Genomic DNA, 20973 nt, shown 5'->3' on the forward strand with positions numbered 1-20973 from the left:
ATATATTGCTTTGTATTGCTATAAACACATTGGAAAATGTGGTAAGCTTTTGGCTCAGGCTCTGCGAGCCCAACAGGCCCACACGTTTGTTCCTGAGTTACTAGACAAGCATAATACCACAACTTATGCAATGGAGAATATTGCAGACATTTTCAGCAATATTATGTTTCACTTTATAATCTTCCCCATCCTACATCCACCATGGAGGAGTCCTCCAGGACAATGGCTATCCAGGAATATATACAGCATTTGGGGCTTCCTTGTATCTCAGTTGAGGACCAGACCGACCTTGACAAGCTTCTCACAGCTGAGGAAGTGGCCTTAGCGATAGCACATATGAAACCAAGTAAAAGCGCCGGGCCCAGACGGCTACTCTCTCCAATACTATAGGACCTTTGGGGATCTTTTGACTCCGTATTTCCTCTACGCGTACAATGCAGTGGGGGGGGGGGGACTACCCCGCCGGTGGATACACTTCAGGCCCATACTACTGTGATGCTGAATGAGGGAAAAGCCCCTCTACATTGCCAAAATTATAGATCAATATGTCTTAAATGTGAATCTTAAGATATTCGCCAAAATACTCTCAATGCGCCTGATTGCGCAAATTCCCCAATTCATCCGCTCTGACCAAGTGAGGTCTGCCCCTACGAGAGAGGCTAGAAACAATACGACCAAGGTGTTCAACTTGATATATGCCCCACAGACTCACAAAATCCTTATTACTCCTCTTAACCAACGCCAAAAAGTCGTTTGACAGGATAGATTGGACTTTAGGCTCTATGCTACATTGGACTGGGGCAGAGGATGATGCATTGGGTCCAGGATATTTACTCATGCCCTACCGCCCAAGTGAAGGTGAATGGACACCTTTCACAATAATTTGAGATAACAAATGGGATACGCCAGGTGTGCCCTGTCCCCCTTGATATTCATATTAACCCTTGAACCATTCTTGCTGATTCTTGATACCGTTCAAAACAATCCAGAGATCACTGGTCTTCATCTGGATGCCACTCTCTCGCCACAGATTGTGCCGTTTGCAGACGATCTTCTCCTCTTTTTGTCTAATCATCTGATCTCTATTCCAAAGATGCTCTCAGAGCTGAAGGACTTCTGAAAAGTTGTCCTTTTTCCACGGTAACTATCAGAAATCAGAGGCACTGAATGTGTCTATGTCAACCTCCACATCGACACTGTTACGAGTGGACTTTTCCTTTACGTGGGCTACGGAGCATATTAAATATCTGGGGATCTGCCTACCCAGAAAGGAGGAAGTATTCCTTCTGAACTTTCCTCCCTTTTTGGCAAAGATTAAAAAGGTAAATATAATAACATTGCGCTGATTGATTTGTTTGCTTCATTAAGATTTTTATAGTCCTGGCAGGTCGGTTTGTTCTCATGGTTAGGACGATGCAACATTGTGAAAATTAGCGTTATGCCCTGCCTGTTGTACCACTTTCAAGCCCTTCCCATCCGGGTCCCGAGCTCTTTCCTTAAGCCCCGTACACACGAGCGGACTTTTCAACATCCAAAGTCCGTCAGACCGAGTCCGTCAGACTATCCGATCGTGTGTGGGCTGCAACGGACTTTAGCTTCGCAAAAGTCTGACGGACTTTAGAAATGAAGCATGCTTCAAATTTTCCCGACGGAACTCCGCCGGACCCGGTCCCCTTCGAAAAATCTGCTCGTGTGTATGCTACTCCGACGGACTAAAACCGACGCTAGGGCAGCTATTGGCTACTGGCTATGAACTTCCTTATTCGAGTCGGGTCGTACGTCATCACGTTCGAATCCGTCGGAGTTTAGTGTGATCGTGTGTGGCCAAGTCCGTTCGGCCGAAAAGTCTGTCAGAACTCCGGCGGAACTCCGGCGGAACTCCTTTGGAAGTCTGTCGGACATAAGTCCTCTCGTGTGTACGGAGCTTTAGGGCAGTGAGCAGAGCTTTGGTCACTTACCTATGGGCACTAAAACTGTCATGTCTGGCACAATCTACCCTAAGACTACCGAAGCTCAGAGGTGGCATGGCTTTGCCAGATGCCAACCTCTAACACATGGCGTGTCATCTGACGCGGGTCTTGGACTGGCGTCGCCATTGAGTACTTAAACAATTGGTTAGAGTGGAGCAGTTTTTGTTGGGGATACCACTTGAGTCTGTGCGATGGTGCCAGGCAGACCTGCCTCGACAGGTACTGGATCACCACATGATAGAGGAGACTAGGAAGATCTGTCAGAAAGCGTTGAGACTTTTCGGTAGCGCCATTACTATCACCGCTCACACCCATACTGGGCAATCCGGCTTTTAGGCCTAGACTTCAGGACCCCGAATTTCAAAACCTGAAAATAGTTGATCGTTTACAGGCCCGGCACTTTGTTGTTAATGGACAATGAATGACTAGACAACAAATCATGGACAATCCAGTCACGTCAGGTTGGTCTTTTTGGCAAAAAATACAACCGGCTCACTTCCTTAGGTCCCTACCCTCTCCAGAGTATTTTCAACGAGGTCTCACCACCTTCGAATTGCTATGTCTAGATCAGTCTCCTCTTCCCCATGCGCTCTCTCTTACCAATTACTGATAACACTGCCAGCAGATCACAAGCTTTCATATATTGCTAGCTGGGAAAGAGTGTTGGGGCTTCAGTTGAATGAGAAACAGGTAGATAGACTCTGTTCTCTTGCAAGACCTCAATCTGTGCCAAATACCAGTAGGCGGGGTTCAAAAAGTGTTGACCAGGTGGTATCATAAATCACTTAAGACTACCATGGTGAACCCTATGGCCTGGATGCAGTTTCAGGCTGGTGAAATTTAACCCTCGACTCTTCCCCCCCCCCCCCCCCACCCCCCTTCCATTTTTTTCACCTCACCTTTCTTCCCCTCACCTTGTACCTTTTCTTTCTTGCCAGGACCTTATGAGTCTGTTCTACTACACGGGTTCTACTGTGCAAAACTGTCATACGGGATGCAGAGACTCTTTAGATCCTGACGCTCGCAGTCTGTACTTTAGTCTACTGTTCCAGACTTCATGTTTAATAACGTGTGAAGAAGATCTTTGTATTTTTGGAATCTACTTCATGAGAGTGGTCTCTGTATTACCCTTGTGTTATTTTGCAAAAATAAAGTATTAAAAAAATAAATAAAATATAATAATAATAATATTGCCTTGTATTAAACTCTTGAAAGTTTAAAATTAATTATCAAGCAAAAAAAAACATTTTTCATAGTTGAAAATTGTCTCTGTAAGCCTAGCTGATTTAAAAAAAAAAAAATGTGTCATGGTAATGCAGGTGTTGCTATGAATGTGGGTGATGCACAAAGGCATATACTCCTTTTACCAGTTGCAGCCAATGCTTGCTTGTTCACATTAAGGTACATTTCCTGTAGGTAACCACTAGCACCTCATGTATACTTAACACATTCAAGTTATATTTATTTCCTTTTTTTCAAGGATATTACAAGCAGGAAGCGGCAACTGCAGATACATTTTGATAAGTAGTGAAACATTCTGCAATCATCACTCTACAAATGCGGTCCCCAACCTTTTTGGCACCGGGGACCGGCTGCATGGAAGAAAATTGTGGCAGGGACCGGGGGCTGGGGGTGGGGGAAACAATGGCTGGTGTTAGTGCTTCAATCATCACATCACCATGCTTGATATGGTGTCAGGGTGATTGAAGCACATTATTTCTATTATTACATTGTAGTAATAAATGAAATAGTTCAACTCACCATAATGCAGAATCAGTGGTAGCCCTGAGTGTGTCACGTACTAGTCGCCTGCCACGTTGCCTGTCACCATATGTGGAATGCCACTTGCCACGCTGCCTACCGCCACTGCATCGGTGGCAGCACTGGTCCATTTAGCGCAGAGGCAGTCCTCTGTGCAGTGGTGGTTCAGAATGTGCCTTTGTCTTGCCCCATTCAGAATAGCAGCAGCGGTTCTGGCTGTAGAATGGAGAGGAATATGGAGGTTGTCATTGCTCATTCTGAAAATGCCAGATGCCTGGCTGCCATGCTGGTCAGAACCCCCCATGTAGATCTGAAGCTGTGCCGTTACTGGCTATACGCTGCTCCCAGGCACGGAGGGTCAGATCCTGGGGACAGCCAGGCACTCAGAATTTTCAGGGTGATCACTGACGAGTCGAGCGCCTCTTGTGGTATTGTCAGGCAGACAGCTGAGGGGGTGAACTACAAGTCCCAGCATACCCAACCTGTACTCCCATACACAGCTCACCAGTCACTGATGATGCATCATCTCTGTGGGATCGCCCCTCTGAATGTAGCAGGGTGTCTCCCTGCTCATGCTGCACACGGTCTCACCTGGCAGAGGGAGGATACAGGACTCCTTCAGCTGTCATTCTCTGGCTCCGCCCTCAGCCATTCCCGATTAGCTGTCTGGGGGGGGTGCTGAACAAGGAGAGCCCTATGCTCAGTTTTCTCACAGCGAGAAGGAGAGCGGTGATGTGGGGCAAGCAGCGAGAGAGGATGTAATCTCTCTGCTCCCCGCCACACCTCCGACACCGAGGCTGACAGAACACTGGTTGGGAGGGCGGAAGAGCGGTGATGTGGGGGAGGAGACAGAAGTCATCTCTGCTTGCCCGCTTATTCCATCCACCCAGCTCTCGCATGCTGGCCACCCGACTCTTTCATGCCGCCCGCATAAAGGTGTCTCATGCTGACCGCCCTCACCCGTGGCCTGGCTGCAGAATCCAACTGTATTTATAACATGTAAGTGAAAGATATAACATCAACATGTCAGAACTTTTTATTTAATTTTTATTAAAAACCAGAATCACCGAGTTGGAAAAAGCTTTAGCCCTTTATGTCAGTATTTTGTTGGACCACATTTTGCTTCAATTACAGCCTTTAGCCTGGGTTCACACTTCTGTGAACACAGACATCCCATGTGATTCGCAACTGCACTGCAGTGCCGATCTCATGCGATGTCGGTGCAATGCAAATTCAGCCAAACGGTTGTATGGCTGAACTCGCATTGGATTCACAGGAAAATAGTGTGTTCTCACCCAAGCGATCTGATTCCTGTCCGAATCCACAGTACGCACTGCGATCTGTGAACCAATCTGGTGTGTCATTAACATTGTATTGACTCCCACAGCAGTTTGCAGAGGGCAGTGTGAACTGCCTACAGGAGAGATGTGATGCGGGAACCAGAGCTGTAATCGCGCTGGTTCCAGCATTACTACAGTGTTAACCTAGGCTTAGTGTGCTAGGATGTCTCTACTAACTTTACAGAGCTGAATTTTGCAATATTTTCCCACTCTTCTTTGCAGAACTGGTCAAGTTCACTTAAATTAGAGCTGGTGACCGTATGTGGACTGCAGTCTTCAAGTTATTACACAGATTTGCAATGGGGCACGGATCCTCCCCTTCTCTGGTCCCTGGCCCCTCCCTCCTGTTGAATGCCCCCACAGCAAGCAGCTTGCTATGGGGACACCCAAGCCGAGCTGCAGCTCCACATGTCCATTCAGACACAGAGCTGTGGTTTGGCCACGCCTCTCTCCCCAGATTGGCCGAGTTTCAGCCAAAGAGGAGGGAGGGTCCCAGATGGCCGAGGCCCTCATGGACATCAATGGACAGAAAGGGAGCTCAAGTAAATATTTCGGGGAGGCTGAGGGGAGTTGCTGCAGACAGAAGGCTTTTTATCTTAATGCATTAAGTTAAAAAACCTTCTGCCTTTAACACCACTTTATGTCTGGGTTCTGATCAAGCCATGCAAGGACATTCACCTTTTTCTCCTTCAACCACTGTGTGGTCATTTTTGCTGTGTGCTTTGGGTCATTACTATGTTGGAAATTACCCAACAAAACAACCATACAAAAGATGACACGATGGCTACAGCCCAATAAGAAAAACTAGAATGGGGATTTATAAATATGAATAATCCCCATAGTAATCATAGCATACCATCGCCTCAGGGATTAAAAAGTAATCAACCATGGGGGTGTGTTCCTCTGAATTAGATTAAGCATACAAAAAATGTGAGGGGAAAGTAGGATTCCCAAAAAATTCTTCAAAAAGGGGGGGGGGGGGGGGGGGGGGGGACTGCCGGTATTTAAAGATAAAAAGATATCTGAGATTAGCAATGCCCACTTTGAATGCGAGATATAGTTTTCCTAGGAATACAGTCCACATAAGTTAGGCAGGATCCCCCCTAGAGTAACAGCTGAGGTTGGGCTAGTGGATTCTAATGTGTATAGGCGAGTGTATATGCATATAAATAGCTCCCAATAGGGTTAAATACGGCTCACCATTTCCGCACTCATCTGAAATCCGCCTCATCCGGATCCTTGGTGCAGAGCAGGTATTACAGCTGTCATGGGCTAAATCTGGGCCATATGAGACAGGGGGATACCTACATGCGGCAGTGCCATGTGTCATTGCTGTAATACAGCTAGGATGTATCCAGGACTCTCAAGTGCTAGAAAGTCTCCCAAGAGAAACAGAACGACACAGAGTGAGTTGTCCGATAGGTGGATGGTCCGTGCCCTCACATCAGAATGCGTGAGGGTGTCATGCTGAAGCATTTCACTCGTGAACCGAGTTTCTTCAGAGAATCGCACCTTCTGATGTGAGGGCACGGTCTCAGTGCCTAAATTATGTGGACTGTATTATTAGGAAAACTATATCTTGCATGCAAATTGCGCATTACTAATCTCAAAGGTCCTCTGACTGGAGTCCGAAGCATGGACTTTGTATACCAAAAAGTACCCAGTTTGGACTACTGAGAGGACTGCCCTGTTGTTTTCGTGCTTCCTACCAATTAAGTCTGAACTAGGACCCAATATAGAGAACTAGCTGTGCATGATACTTGAGAGGCCTGTATGTCTGTCTGTTTGTGGTGGCCAACTGTGCTACTGAGACAATTGTCTCTTTTTAGGTGTATGTGGTGGAGGTTTGGTATATTTATACATTTATTAGTTGTTAGTATTATGTGAATTTTTCAATAAAGACTTTATCTTTAAATACAAGCAGTTCCTTTTTGAAGAATTCACCTTCCCTTTTTTATTAGTATGTAACAGATTTGCTTCAAGAATTTGATGGTATTTTGCCCCATCCATTTTTCCTTTTTTCTTTCCTTCTAAGTGCTCCGGTCCCTGCTGCAGAGAAACACCCGCATAACAGGATATTACCACCTCCATACTTTATTGTAGAAGTGGTTCAATTTCAATGAGATTCCTTTTCTTTCACAGAATTAGGATCTTTGCTGATGACAGCTGTAATTTTAAGGCAGATTTCATTGTCTGACACACAATAAAAATACACTAAAAAGTCTTAAACAGTGAAAAATGTACATATTTACCATAAGTTTTATGCCATTCCCAACATATTCATGAGTAAAACAACATGTGAGCGTTTCAGTGTAGCTTACCGCACATTTGTTTTTTGTTTTTTTACTAATTTACCAACATCATAAAAATGGCCAAAAGCTGAACGTGGGAAAATTATACCCTACACTAACCAAATGTTTGCAAAGGCAATAAAGTAAAATAGCTGCCAACCTATTTTACTCATAACAAAACTATTATAAGTGGTTTAGTCAAAGCAGCATAAAAAAACCCATGTAGTTTCAGGAGATAAATATTTCATTTGGGTGAAAATATTTTTTTACGATAATGACTTTCCCGTACATAACAGACAACTATGCCACACCATGCATGTTAAAATATGAACACCCAATCACTAAAATCTTTCAATATTTTAAAAGCTGCAGCTTTATAAAATATAAAAACATGACCATTAAGATCCTAGTTAAAGTGATTGTTATTTTAATTGAAAAAAAAAAAGCTTTACAAACGTGTCATACTTACCTAGCAGCTTCATCTTCTGGCTCCACCCCTCTGCCGAGTGCCCCCATACCAAGCTGCTTGCTATGGGGGGTACTCATCAGTAAGTCGCTCCCAAGCCCTGCCCACCCCTCCCCACTCCCTTGTCACTGGCTCTGACTGATAGCTCAGAAGCCATTGGTTCCCGCTTCTGTAATTGAGCCAATGAGGAGCGAGAGAGCCTCAGCTCTTGTGCGCATCTCTGAATTGATATCAAGCTGAGATATGAATTTGGGGGAGACTGAGGGGAGCTGCATGCAGAAGGTTTTTTACTTTACTGCATAGAATGCAAAAAGGTAAAAAAAATAAAAACTGCTGCCTTTACAACCACTTTTAGGCACTTGTTATAGGGTGAGAACGCCCTGTCCCTTTTGCTCCTGGGTTGTTAACCTGTCATATCCAGTCACACCGTACGCAACATTGAAGTCATGCTACTTCACTTTTAGTACTACTTCAAAAACATCTGACTTCATGCACAGATGTCTATGCAAATCTTACCTGAACTTGCAAAAAGTATTGCAGGAACAATTCATCCCATTGGCAAATAAATGTAAAAGAACGAACAGAAGTCCTGGGTGGCTTAACTCCAACATAAAAATGCATACAAAAGCAAAGTAGAAGGCCTTCAAAAAATACAAGGCTAAGGGATCATCAACAGCATTCAGACTTTACAAAGAATGCAACAAGAAATGTAAGGGTGCATTTAGAGCAGCTAAGATAGAACACAAAAGACAGGTAGTGGAGGAGAGAAAAAAAAATTATTTTAGTATATACACAGTAAAAGAGGGAGGACAGACAGACCATATTGGCCCCATAAAGAAGGAAGGGAATCTGGTTACAAAGATGGTGAGATGGTAAGGATATTGAATTTATTCTCCTCAGTCTTCATGAGTGATTCTGGGGGGCTTCAGTAACCAAAACTGCAGTGTTTATATTCATGACAGATCACAGGAAGCACCATCATGGCTAACAGAGGACAGAATTAGAAAGAAATTTGAAAAACGTAATATTAATAAGTCACCGGAACCAGATGGCTTGTGCCCGAGGGGCCTTAGGGAACTCAGTCCCCAAGTAATTGTAGACGTCAAAACGTCACTTCTGCCCATAGCTCTTAAGAAGGAGAATTTTTTTTATTGCATTTTAGTGTAAATATGAGATTTGAGGTCTTTATGACCCCAGATCTCATATTTAAGAGGTCCTGTCATGCTTTTTTACTATTTCAAGGGATGTTCACATTCCTTGTAACAGGAATAAAAAGCGACCCAATTTTTTTTTTAAAGCACTCTGTCCCAACAAGGTCGCGCACAGAAGCGAACACATACGTGAGTAGGGCCCACATATGAAAATGATATTCAAACCCCACATATGATGAGGTATATCCGCGATTGTTAGAGAAAGAGCAATAATTTTAGCCCTAGACCTCCTCTGCAACTCAAAACCAGTACCCTGTAGAAAATGTTAAAAATCGCCTAAGGGTAAAAGTTTGCGCCTGCTCGTGGAATGGCGACAATTTTTAAGCGTGATATGTTGGGTATTAATTTACTCAGCGTAATAATAGGAAGTACATCATGGGACACAGAGCCATAGTAATTACTATGTGGGTTATAGTCCACCTTTAGGTCTTGGACACGGGCACACCCTAAACAGGAAGTTGCCTCCCTATATAACCCCTCCCATACCAGGAGTATCTTAGTTTTGTAGCAAAGCAATACACATGTATACTAGAATGAGGGACGTGACCTCTGTGTACCATGATGTACTTCAAAAGAAAAGGATTTTATAGGGGTGTGGTTAGCCAGCGGAGCAGATGGAAGCATCGAGGCACAGCTCCTCTCCGCCAAGAGCTTTCGGGGGCCGAAAGACGGCTACAGCGCTGACGTTACCTGCTGGGAGGGCATCCCTGGACGTCCTATTTACTTCTGCAATGCGCGCTCCTGAGGAACTCCGGGGAAGTTCTGTGATGGCTGTGTCCCTTGGACACAGCCAATCACAGATCGCTGTAAACGGCCAATCACAGCAGCCGTTTACAGCGCGATCGGCGTTTCCAACGAGAGATCATCTCATATGTAAACATATGAGATCTCTCAGTGCAGCTCTCCCTCCTCACACAGACAGCGTGTGAGGAGGGAGAGATGAACGGCTGCAGCGGCCGTAAGTTACAAAAAAAAAAAAGTAAAATAAACTGCCATCTGCCCCCACTGCCACCTGTTAGTGCCATCTGTCCCCAGTGGCATCTGTCATCAGTGCCACGTATAAGTGCCACGTGTCATCAGTGCCATATCAGTGTCACGGGTCATCAGTGCCACATATTAGTGTCATCTGTCGTCAGTGTCACATATCAGTGCCATTTGTCATCAGTGCCACCTGTCAATGCCACGTATTAGTGCCATGCTTTGAAACTAGTGAAATAGACATTTGGAGATGTGCATCTTTGATGTCGATTGATGCCAGAAGTTCTCCTCCTTGTAGGATGGAGAGAACTGATTGGATTGACTTCATGCAAAAAGATTGGTTATATTCAGGAATTGAATTTAGATTTTTGAGATCCAGAATGTCAACTGAACAGAATGTAAACTTAACAAAACCCCAACCTCTGCTCTTACATGGGGGTCACCATTAACACTTTTTGCCAAAAGATGGTCCAATGCTTGAGAGAAAGACTTTATTCTCTGAATCCTCAGGAACGTTTGATCTGAGAAAATGAGGAGATGGAAACTCTTGGAACTCCAGTTCGTACCTTGAAGCTATTGAGGAAGTCCCCCATTCGTCTTGACACTTCTGCCAGATCCCTGAGAACTGCAGAAGAATTCTCCCTATTGAGCAGGTGGGGGTACCTCCATATAAGGAGGCTTCAGTATCTTGTAGGCTTCCTCCCCCAGGACCTCTTTTGTCCCTGGGGTTAACCCTGAGGATTACCTTTTGAACCTGACCACGGAAGCCGTCATGACTGCCTGGAGGGTGATGCCCCTGGCACAGAAGAAGGAGCTTTGAAATGAAAATAGATTTACTCCTTCACATGGCAAAAGGAATACTTTTTCACTAGAACTTCTTTGGATATATTATCCCAAATATCCCCAGATAGCTGTTTTACGGCAAAAAGCAAGACTAGCCAGGAGCTTCTTGCAGATTTTTGGATATTAACCAGAAACTGAGACTCCGGCGCACCCAGCATACAGCACCTGGTATTTCCAGGTGGTCTTTCATCCGGGTACTAACCAGGCCCGACCCTACTTAGCCTACAAGATCAGAAGAGATCGCGTGCTATCAGGGTGATGTGGCCATAGGCCTTGGAGTCAAACACATTGGGACTGTAGAGATTGAACCCTTTTGTTTCACGCCTATAGGATACTGTTTTGCAGCAGTCTTTATGAAACTGAGCATAAGAAATGGCCTTGAATGAAGCCATCATCTTTCCCAACAATCTAATGCAAATTCGAATAGGAGAAATTCATCTTGCTTCGACCACCTAAATCAGTTCCTTTATGGCACTGATCTTTGCCTGGGGCATGAATACCCTTTCCTTGGGTGTACCTATGATCAGACCTAAGTATTTTAGCCTTCATGATTTTAAAGAAGATTTCTCCTAGGTTGAGAATCCGACCTAGAAATTGCAGGTAGTCGAATGTGCTGACCATACTTTGGTCTAAGTGGGTTACCGACTAGTCTATCAAGAACAGATCGACTAGGTAAACCATAATCGTTATACCTTTAGACTTTTTGAAGTATCAGCCACAAATGTGGAGAAATGACGGTCTAAATCCTTGAATCAGTTATATTGGTTTTATGAATAAATCAAGCTTCCCGATTACAGCAGATGGAGACAGGACATATGAAGAGTCATTAGAGGACATGGAAAGCTACTGTACATGTGTCCCAAAGGTGCCATGGGCAAAATACATAATCAATTCCTAATTGATTTTTCCTGTTAATGACATCAAGAAAAAAAAATATTAGGTTTTTCAAATGCTAGGATAAAATACAGCAGCAGCAAACAATGCAAAGTGCCAGGACACAGAAGAATGAGGAGCTCTAGGGAAAAGTGATCATTACATAGAGGCCAGTGGAATAATAGGTCTTGGTAAAATTACCCTAGAGCTAGCACAGATAAATTTACTGTTGGGAAGAGGAATACCCTGTAGTCTTTTATTGTAAGACTACAGTGCCCTTCACACTTCAAAATGCATTATGATTTAATCACAATGAATCAGAACAGCCTGTACAATGTGGAAGGGACAATACAGCAAAGAATGAATGACATCCGACTGCAATGATCAATAATGCATTACGCTTATGTGGCTTTTTTATTTATTTTTTTAAACAAAAGATCAATAGAAAGTTATATAGGGTAAACATCTATGCATATTTTAAAAGTGAAAAAAAAATCTCAGATTTACCAATATATTTACTGGAATTTTGTCTTCACTATATGGCATATACCAGCAGAAAGTTGAAATTAGGATTATAGTTAAACGTGTGTTGTAAAATGAACAAATGGGGTGGAAAGTAACTTGTACAGTGGTGTAAAAGTTTTAGGCAGGTGTAAAAAATGTTGTAAATTAAGAATGTTTTCAGAAACAGAAGTGCAAATAGTTTATTTTCATCACTTAACAAAAATGGAAAGTAGATGAACAATCAAATCAATATTTGGTGCGACTACCCTTTGCCTTTAAAACAGAATCAATTTGTCTAGGTACACTTATGCCGTGTACACAGGCCCAGCAAGAAGAACCGAAGAGGGGGACAAGATCCCCGAAGTTGGAAGAAGAGGGCGGCGACGAAGAAGAAAGCCGGGCTCCTCCGCTTGTAAAAGAGCTAGCAAAAGAGCAGAAGATAGCGGAGGAGTCCGGTGAGAAGACCCCTGAAGACGGAAGAAGACCCCCGGAGCTGTACAATAAAACTGTTTTAACCCTTGTGTGTTGTTTTTTTAACATTTTTTTCACAGGTGAATGGGTAGGGGTACATTGTACCCCATACTCATTCACATAGGGTGGGGGCGGGATCCGGGGGCCCCGTTATTAAAGGGGGCTCACGGATTCCGATAAGCCCCCCACCCGCAGACCCCGACAACCAACGGCCAGGGTTGTCGGGAAGAGGCCCTTGTCCTCATCATGGGGACAAGGTGCTTTGTGGTGGGGGGGTCGCGCGCGCCCCCCCCTTTCCCAAAGCACACCCCCCATGTTGAGGGCACACGGCCTGGTACGGCTCAGGAGGGGGGGCGCTCGTCGTCCCCACCCCCTTTCCTGACCGGAATAAGTTGCATGCTCGGATAAGGGTCTGATATGGACCTGGGGGGGGACCCCCCCATGCTGTTTTTTCGGCGTAGGGCTTCCCCTTTAACTCCATACCAGGTGACGGGGTCGCCGACGCTGCCTTCGTTGGTCCTGGCTACCTGGAGCCGCGTTCAAAATTAACCCCCCTAGCGGTAATCCCGAGTCTGGCTCGGGGTAGGAATATACTGATAGGAGCGGTAACCCCGAGCCAGACTCGGGATGGCTTCGCTCGATGCAGGGAGGACACAGGGAGAGTTACTCACCTTGTCCCCTGGATCCAGCGATGTCCTCCGCGCTGTGTGATCGAGCCGTCCTGCGCTCGATTCACAGTGCCAAGCTCCGTTCCCTGCGGCGTTACGGCGCACAGGAGCGGAGAACGGCGGCAAATTCAAAAAAGTAAAAACACACACAGCACTGTAATCTTACAGATTACAGTGCTGTATTAAAAAATACACACCCCCTTTGTCCCTAGTGGTCTGTGCAATGCCCTGCATGCACATTTATATTATAAATACTGTTTTTTACTGCCTGGAATTTGGAGATTGTCCATAGCAACCAAAAAGTGTCAATTTTTCTGTGTTTTTGGATTTGATTACATTATTGAATAATTTTTATTATTCTTTATTATATTATAAACTTTATCATACCCGGGATGTCTGCTAGACTCTGGTTTGAACAGATTTAAGAGCGTTATTCCTAAGAATTACAGGACTACAAAAAAAAAAGCCAGATTTCCGTGCGAAATAATTGTACCGCTTTCAGCACCTAATTCCAGACTGAATCATACCGCCAGGGAGGTTAACAGACTTTTCTCCATGCGGGAAAAGTCAGTTCATTTCAAAAGTACGGCGGACTAGCACACACACACGGTCGTATTGTCAGCCGGACTCACATATTTTGGTGCAAAACTACTCTTAGTCCGCCAGGCTTTTGGGTGAAAAAAAAAAGTCCGCCGGAGCCCACACACGGGGAGGATTTTCCACCGGATTGTTTGATCGTGTGTACGCGGCATTAGGCTTCATGTACACGACTTGACAGCTAGAAAACTGTAACCAAATAACCAAAAACGCCTGTAAACGAAAAGGTGGTTAAACACGAGTTGGCGCATTTAGCATTTGAAATGCCTCTAAACACAGCTTCTGAACGCATTTTTTTGGTTTCCAAAAAAAGCTTCTAAAATGTAACTGCATAGAAACGACTATAAACAAACCTGTGTACATGTACACAGAAGATAACAGAGGAGAGTTTAGGTCCAGGAGTTGAAAAAAAAATACCCAACTGCTCCTAAGGCTTAATGTACACGGGACGTTTTTACAACCTCTCCTGAACTATATAAATTGACAGATAGTAACCCACGTTTAACCACTTAAGGACCGCCGTATTGCCATTGTACGTCATTACAATGGCACAGGCAGGCAGAAGCACGTACATGTACGTGCCTGCCTTCCAGCGGGTGGGGGGTCCGATCGGACCCCCTCCCGCTGGATACGGCGGCACGGTTCGCTCCAGGAGCGATCCGTGATGAGGGGATGGCCGTTGGTTTCTGGCCACCCCCTCTGGATCGCTCCTGGCCAATGAGAAGCTTCCTCCCACTGTGTATTGTTTACACAGGAAGGAGGAAGTGATGACCTCGGGGCGGTCTTTGACCGGACTACGAGGAGAAGACTAAAAGTAAGTGTACACCAACACTACACTGACATGTAGGTACACACAGGCACACAACCACCCCCCCCCCCCCGATCTCTCCCCCCCCCCCCAGTCACAGTGTCACTGATTGCATTGATCATTTCTTTACTGATCACTGCATTCAGTGTCAGTTGTAACAGTAAAAACTGTCAGGGCAGTTAGTGTTAGGTCCAGGGTAGCCCCCTATCACCCCCCAATAAATATTTAACCCCCTGATTGCCCCTAGAGTTAACCCTTTCACCCCCTTTTGCCAGTGTCACTAAGCGATCATTTTCACAATATAACCACAATTCCACATATAACCATGGCATGTGTGAGCAATATATCATTTAGTGACAACTTTTTGTAAATTTTTTCTTCTTTTTTTGTCATTATTCAATCCCGTAGGACAAAAAAAATAAAATATTCAATGGGCTCAACATACCCATCAGCAATTTCCTTGGGGTGTCTACTTTCCAAAATGGGGTCATTTGGGGGGGGTTTGTACTGCCCTGCCATTTTAGCACCTCAAGAAATGAGATAGGCAGTCATAAATTAAAAGCTGTGTAAATTCCAGAAAATATACTCTAGTTTGTAGACGCTATAACTTTTGCGCAAACCAAAAAATATACGCTTATTGACATTTTTTTTTTACTAAAGACATGTGGCTGAATACATTTTGCCCTCAATGTATGACTAAAATTTAGTTTATTCGATTTTTCTCATAACAAAAAGAAGAAAATATCTTTTTTTTTTTTCAAAATTTTTGTTTTTTCCATTTATATCGCAAAAAATAAAAATCGCAGAGACAATCAAATACCATCAAAAGAAAGCTCTATTTGTGGGAAGAAAAGGACGCAAATTTCGTTTGGGTGCAATATTGCATGACCGCGCAATTACCAGTTAAAGCAGCGCAGTGCGAAATTGGAAAAAGACCTCTGGTCCTTAAAGAGGAAGTAAACCCTGATGGGTTTACTTCCTCTTTTTTTCCCTGCAAAGGTAAAGCATAATGGACTACTATGCATCGCATAGTAGCTCATTATGTGTCACTTACCTGACACAGGAGCCAGCGAAGTCGCCGCTGTCACCTGTAGTCCGCCGCATCCATCTTGGTTGTGGCGTCTCTCGCAGCTCCGACGAATGACAGCGGAGAAGCCGCGATGACGTCACTCCCGCGCATGCGCACGGGAGTCGCGTCTCGGAGCTCCGACGCTGCCATTCGCCGGAGCCGCGATGACGTCACTCCCGCGCATGCGCACGGGAGTAGACAAATTTGGCAAATCCATTCTTGGACTTGCCGCATTTAGTGCGCCTGCGCGCCGCTGTCTACGGCGCATGCGCCGTAGACAGCGGTGCCCATTTTCGGGCAAATATCTCCTAAACCATATAGGTTTAGGAGATATTACTTGGACCTACAGGTAAGCCTTAATCTAGGCTTACCTGTAGGTCAAAGTTGTTTGGAAGGGTTTACTTCCATTTTAAGGTGTTTATTGGTCCGGGGCTGTAGTGGTTAAAATGTCCGCTTTGCCACGTTTACATGCCACATATTGCTGCATTTGCGTTTAGAAGCATTTGAAGGAAAAAAAATATATATATTTTTTTAAATAGCCAAAAATGAAAAACGCCTGTAAACGAAACACGGCTTAACGCGAGTTACCGCATTTAGCAGAGTTTGGCATCTGAAACGTCGGAAACTTTGGCGTCTGAACTTTTTTTTTGCCTTCAAAGAAAAGCCTATAAAATGCAACTACCTAAAAACAACATTAAACAAACCTTTGTACATGTACACTAGATCTGCACAATTAATTGTTAAAAAATCGTGATCTCGATTCACCCCCTCTGATGATCTTTCCTGCAGAGGTGGCCGATTCTTTCATATAACAAGCGGAGAAGCTATGTGCTCGCTCAGCTGTCAAAAGAAAACATCCGGGCAGTCTGCCAAGTTTTTTTTTTAACTTGCAACATTTTAACTAAGCTTCCTTCTTAGAACCGGTTCACACAGAGGAGACCTGGGATCCGACTTCAAGTTGCGCCAAGTCGCGCCAAGTCGCGCCAAGTCGCCCGGTTGAGAAAATCAATGGAAGTGAATTGAGCCGTCATAATGTACACTACTGAAGTCACTCCGACTTCAGAAAAGGTTCCTGTAGGACTTCAATCCGACTTGTACCCATTGATGACGGTGAAGGGTATTCGGGTACTCCGATAGATTGTGACAGATACTTGATGATGGGTGGTGACAGGTCCTCTTTACTGAGGGGAGGGAGCAAACCAGTGTTTGCTGGTGTACACTGTACACGATTTGTTGACATTTTGTGGTAAACTGCTGCCAGGCAATGGCTGTTTACCACTGTCGGTGACGAGCAGTGTTCCGGGAACACAGCCACTGAAGTGCAAAGTGGGGCTTCATCATGGCCGATCAGATGGTAAACTATGCCCAATGGCTGTTCACCACCCTCGGTGGCGAGCGATGTCTCCGTGACACGCCGTCACCGAAAGAACAGGGGTGCGCATGCATGATCGCACGCATTCCCTGTTTAAATGGGAGGCAGTCAAGTGATTCCCTCCCAGAACGAGAACCACGCTGCCTGCCCATCATATGACGGCCTGGCGGGCAGCAAGCGGTTAATACCATTGGCTGTATGTTTGGGGTCGTTGATGGATAAATATTTGCCTGCATTTCTCAGCATAGAGGACACCATCGATCTCCAACTTAATTTGCAGAAAACGCAGCTCCAAAACTTGCAAGGAACCTCTACCATGCTTCACGGTTGCCTGCAGACACTTATTATTGTACCGCTCTCCAGCCATTTGGCAAACAAACCTCTTCCTGCTACAGCCAGATATCTTGACTCATCAGTCCAGAGCACCTGCTGCCATTTTTCTGCACCCCAGTTCCTATGTTTTCATGCATAATTATGTAGCTTAATTTTGTTCCTACATCGGAGGCATGGCAATTCTTCCATAAAGTCCACTTCTGGCCAGACAGACAGGTTTACGTGGATCCCACTGGTTCCTTTAAGTTGTGTGCTGATGGCACTGATGGACAACTTCTTATGTCGAAGGGAAATAAGCATGATGCATCTTTTACTGAAATAAGTTTCCTTGGCTGACCATTGCACAGTTCTTAACGTTACCCATTTCCTTTGTGCTTCTTCAAAAGAGCTTAAACAGCACATGTTGAAACCCCAGTCTGCTTTGAAATCTTTGCCTGGAACAAACCTTCCTGATGCAATATAAATACCTTGCATCTGGTTGCTATCCTCAGTCTTGCCATAGTGTATGACCACTGACATGAAACTGTCTTTCACAACCTCACCTTAGTAGCAGAGTTTAGCTGTTCCTTGCCTGGTTTTACACCTCCTACACAGTTGCTTCTGTTTCAGTTGATGACTATTTCAACCTACATATGAAATTGATAATTAGCACCTGCCTGGTATAATTGGATAATCGCACACCTGATTTTGTGCAGGTTCAATAATTGATGCTGGTTTGAAATCAAAGTGTAGTCACACCAAATTTTGATTTGATTGATTTTTTTTGGTTCACTCACTTTGCATTTTGTAAACTGAAAAAATAGTAATATATATTTTTGAAAGCATTCTTAATTTATTCACACCCGCCTAAAACGTTTGTACAGTACTGTAGGTGAGAGAACCAGTTAAGTCGGTCACCAATGTGGTCATGAACATAAACGTACAAATCTTGACAGCTATACAGCATATTTTACCTGCATATGTGACTATAAATTCTTGCCTTGAATTCATTCCTTGAATTGCCCTTTCAAAAAAAAATGATCATTCGCAATGCTAGTTAATAACTCATCATCATGCACGAGGAGAATGATTTTGGCATGGGAGAAAAGGCCAGCCATCATCCACATTCCAATGTCTAACTGCATATCAGAATATCCCAGAAATTACACACATAGCTGTGGAGGTGTCTTAACCGGTGTGGTAAAATTTCATGCGACTCATAAAAATTCCTCACTCCGTCACTTCCGGTGAGGCTCCGTCACTCTAACAGCTGACGGCGGGCCTTTACTGCGTATGCGCCAAGTCCGTGATCTGAACGGCGCATGCGCAAGATCGTAAGTTCAGCGGTGGTTAAAAATTATAGACAGAGAAATGCTGGTGGGCGGGCGGAGCTGAACAGATGCTCAGGACGTCAGCAGCAGCCCCGCCCACCCCACTAACATGCTGGATGTTGTTTATGGTCGAGAAAATTTATGGCTTCAGCTGCTATTAACAGCAATCGCGCATGCGCAGGATTTTTGATTACTGACCAGAAAAATTATGCACTAACTAATGATGGCTTTATTATATCATCGGCAGCACCAATATGTATAGTATTTATTAAATCTGAACAATAAGCAGTGTATTTATTAAATCTGAACAATAAGCAGTGTATTTATTAAAGCTGAACAATTAGCAGTGTATTTATTAAAGCTGAACAATTAGCAGTCTATTTATTAGGCTGCTTTCACACTGGGGCTGTGAGGGCGTCGGCGGTAAAGCACCGCTATTTTTAGGCGGAAAAAAGGGTTAAAACCACCCGCAAAGCGCCGCTGCAGCGGCGCTTTGCCGGCGGTATTGCCGCGCTGTCCCATTGATTTCAATGGGTAGGAGCGGTTTAGGAGCGGTGAATACACCGCTCCTTCACCGCTCCAAAGATGTGGCTAGCAGGACTTTTTTCACTGTCCTGCCAGCGCACCGCTTCAGTGTGAAAGCCCTCCGGCTTTCACACTGGAGTGACAGGGGCCGTTTTTTTTCAGGTGCTACACAGGCGCTATTTTTAGCGCTGTAACGCCTGAAAACCACCCCAGTGTGAAAGGGGCCTTAAAGCTGAAGAATATGGGCACAATATTGGGGACAGTGTGTGCGTTTGGGGACAGTGGCTGCATTTGGGCACAGTGGCTGCGTTTGGGGACAGTGTGTGCGACAGTGTCTGTATTTGGGCACAGTGGCTGCATTTGGAATGATCACAGTCAATTGCGTGGTAAACGGCCAATGGCTGTTTACCAGCATCAGTGGTGAGCAGTGTTCCCGGGAACACGCCGCCACCAACGTGCCCGCGCAGAGCGCGCCCGCGATTGCCGTGGAGATGTGGGGCGGCCACCAACGTACACGCACAGAGAGCGCCCTCGATCACCATGGAGAGGTGGGGCGGCCACCAACGTACACGCGCAGAGCGCGCCCGCGGTTGCCGTGGAGGGGTGGGGCGGAACCATCTGTGATCACGCGGTAAACAGCCTCATGGCTGTAATGGGGCCTAGTCCTCATGTGATGGGGACCAAGGCCTGATGTGATGGGGGGTCCTGTGATGTGATGGGGGGGTCTTCTGATGTGATGGGAGTGTCCTGTGATGTAATGGGGGGCCTAGGCCTGATGTGATGGTAACCAAGGCCTGATGTGATAGGGGGTCCTGTGATGTGATGGGGGGTCTTCTGTTGTGATGGGAGTGTCCTGTGATGTAATGGGGCCTAGTCCTCATGTGATGGGGACCAAGGCCTGATGTGATGGGGGGGGGTCCTGTGATGTGATGGGGGGTCTTCTGATGTGATGGGGGTCCTGTGATGTAATGGGGCCTAGTCCTCATGTGATGGGGACCAAGGCCTGATGTGATGGGGGGGGGGGTCCTGTGATGTGATGGGGGGTCTTCTGATGTGATGGGGGTCCTGTAATGTAATGGGGCCTAGTCCTCATGTGATGGGGACCTAGGCCTGATGTGATAGGGGAAGGTAATGCACTTGCATTGTCCAGTAGGGGTGCAATGGATCATCACCGATCCGTGATGCGAACAGGTCACCCTGTTCAGGTCAGCACACGCCACGATCCGGAGTGCCCCGGCAGCCTTGGCCTTAGGAAAGGCCGTGGCTTCGGCCTAGCTCCGTAGCGGCGGCCATCTTGGTGCACCCATTTACAATGTGATCGCTTCGTCAAATGACGGAGCGATCACTTGTAAACAAACTGGCGTCATAGTGACGCCAGTTCCTCTCTCCCCTCTGTGTACTGATCTGTACAGTGGAGGGGAGAAATTGGAAGGCAGCAGCGCTGCGGGCTGCATCTGTTGTGTCCACAGAACTGCTCTGTGACAAGTGCAGTCACAGCCATCCCTCCATACCCAGCCAATACTCTGCCGTACCCAGCCAATACTCTGCCGTACCCTGTAATATCCAGCCATACTCGGCGGTAG

The 20973-nt window shown here is 45.4% G+C and overlaps 1 protein-coding gene and 1 pseudogene across 1 annotated transcript in view; both read right to left on the reverse strand.

Annotated features, from left to right (window-relative positions):
• SLX9 (SLX9 ribosome biogenesis factor) overlaps nucleotides 1-20973 on the reverse strand; it is a 308491-nt gene that overhangs the window by 219417 nt on the left and 68101 nt on the right. The gene's annotated exons all lie outside the window — the stretch shown is intronic.
• Nucleotides 11014-11132, reverse strand: LOC143925887 (5S ribosomal RNA; annotated as a pseudogene).

The sequence above is a fragment of the Lithobates pipiens genome, unplaced genomic scaffold, assembly GCF_037356315.1.
Source record: "Lithobates pipiens isolate NorthernLeopardFrog02 unplaced genomic scaffold, aLitPip1_a1.2 Scaffold_22, whole genome shotgun sequence".
NCBI classification, from domain to species: domain Eukaryota; kingdom Metazoa; phylum Chordata; class Amphibia; order Anura; family Ranidae; genus Lithobates; species Lithobates pipiens.